This window comes from Ovis canadensis, chromosome 22 (assembly GCF_042477335.2).
Source record: "Ovis canadensis isolate MfBH-ARS-UI-01 breed Bighorn chromosome 22, ARS-UI_OviCan_v2, whole genome shotgun sequence".
Lineage (NCBI taxonomy): Eukaryota > Metazoa > Chordata > Mammalia > Artiodactyla > Bovidae > Ovis > Ovis canadensis.
Genome location: NC_091266.1, coordinates 17,279,868 through 17,283,269, shown reverse-complemented (window position 1 = coordinate 17,283,269; position 3,402 = coordinate 17,279,868). Strand labels below are relative to the sequence as shown.

The following is a 3,402-nucleotide window of genomic DNA, read 5'->3' as shown; positions in this document are numbered from 1 at the left end:
CGAGAATTTTGAGCATTAATTTACTAGCATGTGAGATGAGTGCGGTAGTTTGAGCATTCTTTGGCATTGCCTTTCTTTGGAATTGGAATGAAAACTGACCTTTTCCAGTCCTTTGGACACTGCTGAGTTTTCCAAATTTGCTGGCATATTGAGTGCAGCACTTTCACAGCATCATCTTTCAGGATTTGAAATAGCCCTACTGGAATTCTATCACTTTCACCAGCTTTATTCGTAGTGATGCTTTCTAAGGCCCACTTGACTTTACATTCCAAGATGTCTGGCTCTAGATTAGTGATCACATCATCATGAATATCTGGGTCATGAAGATCTCTTTATACAGTTCTTCTGTGTATTCTTGCCACCTCTTCTTAATATCTTCTGCTTCTCTTAGGTCCAGTCCATTTCTATCCTTTACCAAGCCCAACTTTGCATGAAATGTTCCCTTGGTATCTCTAATTTTCTTGAAGACGTCTCTAGTCTTCCCCATTCTGTTGTTTTCCTCTTTTTTTTTTTTTTTTTTTGCATTGATTGCTGAAGAAGGCTTTCTTATATCTTCTTGCTATTCTTTGGAACTCTGCATTCAGATGCTTATACATTTCCTTTTCTCCTTTGCTTTTCGCCTCTCTTCTTGTCACAGCTATTTGTAAGGCCTTGCCAGAAAGTCATTTTGCTTTTTTGCATTTCTTTTCCATGGGGATTGTCTTGGTCCCTGTCTCATGTACAATGTCACAAACCTTATTCCATAGTTCATCAGGCACTCTATCTATCACATCTAGACGCTTAAATCTATTTCTCACTTCCACTGTATAATCATAAGGGATTTGATTTAGGTCATACCTGAATGGTCTTGCAGTTTTCCTTACTTTCTTCAGTTTAAGTCTGAATTTGGTAATAAGTAGTTCATGATCTGAGCCACAGTCAGCTCCCGGTCTTGTTTTTGTTGACTGTATAGAGCTTCTCCATCTTTAGCTGCAAAGAATATAATCAATCTGATGTTGGTGTTGACCATCTGGTGATGTCCACATGTAGAGTCTTCTCTTGTGTTGTTGGAAGCGGGTGTTTGCTATGGCCAGTGAATTTTCTTGGCAAAACTCCATTAGTCTTTGCCCTGCTTCATTCCACATTCCAAGGCCAAATTTGCCTGCTGCTCCAGGTGTTTCTTGACTTCCTACTTTTGCATTCCAGTCCCCTATAATGAAAAGGACATCTTTTTTTGGGTGTTAGTTCTAAAAGATCTTGTAGGTCTTCATAAAACTGTTCAACTTCAGTTTCTTCAGTGTTACTGGTTGGGGCATAGACATTGGATAACTGTGATATTGAATTGTTTGCCTTGGAGACGAACAGAGATCATTCTGTCATTTTTGAGATTGCATCCAAGTACTGCATTTTGGACTCTTTTGTTGACCATGATGGCTACTCCATTTCTTCTGAGGGATTCCTGCCCACAGTAGTAGACGTAATGGTCATCTGAGTTAAATTCACTCATTACAGTCTATTTTAGTTCGCTGATTCCTAGAATGTCAACATCCACCCTTGTCATCTCTTGTTTGACCACTTCCAATTTGCCTTGAATCATGGACCTGACATTCCAGCTTCCTATGCAATATTGCTCTTTACAACATTGGACCTTGCCTCTATCATCAGTCGCATCCACAATTGGGTATTGTTTTTGCTTTGGCTCCATGCCTTCATTCTTTCTGGAGTTATTTCTCCACTGATCTCCAGTAGCATATTGGGCACCTAATGACCTGACGAGTTCTTCTTTTAGTATCCTATCATTTTGCCTTTTCCTACTGTTCATGTGGTTCTCAAGGCAAGAATACTGACGTGGTTTGCCATTCCCTTCTCCAGGGGACCACATTTTGTCTGGCCTCTCCACCATGACCCTCCCCCGCCCCCCCCGCCCCCGTCTTGGGTTGCCCCGCAGGCATGGCTTGGTTTCATTGAGTTAGACAAGACTGTGGTACTAGTGTGATTAGATTGACTAGTTTTCTGTGAGTATGGTTTCAGTGTGTCTGCCCTCTGATGCCCTCTTGCAACACTTACCATCTTGCTTGGGTTTCTCTTACCTTGGCATGGGGTAGCTCTTCACGGCTGCTCCAGCAAAGCACAGCCGCTATTCCTTACCTTGGATGAGGGGTATCTCCTTACCACCACCGTTCCTGACCTTCAAGGTGGGATAGCTCCTCTAGGCCCTCCTGTGCCTGCGCAGCCACCACTCCTCAGGTTGCTCCTCCCAGATGCGGCCCCTGGCCTCAGGCTCCATGTGGCTCCTCAAGGTCACTGCCCCTGGCCTTGGGTGTGAGGTGGCTTCTCCTGGCCACCCCTGATCTCGGACGTGGGGTGTCTCCTCCCGGCCGCCGCCCCTGACCTCAGACGCAGGATAGCTCCTCTCAGCCGCGCTTAGTGAGCTGGCTCACAGCCGCTTGCGCTTAGTTATGTAGATAAAATGAAGTTAAAAAGAAACAAAAAAGGTTAAGAAGTGTGATTAAGAGGTTTTTTAAATTTGTTTTACTGGGCCAAGGCTGGAAGTAGCACACATTATTACTGGTAACATTTAATTGTCTATAAATCAGGTACATACATGGTAAATCTAACATCAAGTCATGCTGCAAAATGCAGTATTCTCAGAAAAAGAAGGAAATAGGTTTGATAAACAATTTCTGTCACAAAATGAAATATAAAAGTTAAAAAAAAGATTAAGAATTTTCTCACATTTGATTCTGTGAGTTTTGTATATTCTTCATAATATATCCTTACTGCCATCCTTTTCCATCATTTCTCCTTTCCTCTATTTCTTCTACTCCTTCATTGTCATGAAGTTCCACAGATAATGATTAAGCAACTAATTAGTGGCAGACCAAAAAGTTCTGTATAGGGAGAGTTTAGGAGTGCAGTCTCGTTAGAAGGGGAACTAGGGGACTTGTCCTGAAGCATCTGATAATGTAATTTCATTTGTTATTGGATTCTATCATTATTTATATGGAAATGGTGAATGAGGCTGGTGAAATTTGAAGGGGTTGAAATTACTTCATGACTGCCTTTTGATCTCATTTTTATTCAAGTTAACAATAAAGTAGGTGCACTCTCATTCATATGCTCACGTGCTCAGTTCTCAGGTCAGACCCTAAAAATTTTCTCAAACAATGGTTTTAGCAAGCCATTTCATTTATTTGAACACTTTGTTTTGTTTTGAACTTTTCCTTTTCTATTGGAGTATAGCCAGTTAATAATGTTGTGATAATTCCTGGTGAAGAGCAAAGGGACTCAGCTATACATATAAATGTATCCTTTCTCCGACAAACTCCACTCCCATCCAGGCTGTTACATAACATGGAGCAGACTTCCCTGTGTTATACAGTAGGTCCCTGTTGGCTATCTATTTTAAATATAGCAGTGCAT

At 41.5% G+C, this 3,402-nt stretch overlaps 1 pseudogene; it reads right to left on the bottom strand.

The window, feature by feature from the left end:
- Positions 1-842: 842 nt before the first annotated feature.
- LOC138427911 (craniofacial development protein 2-like) lies at positions 843-1,801 on the bottom strand (annotated as a pseudogene).
- Between the last annotated feature and the right edge of the window lie 1,601 nt (positions 1,802-3,402).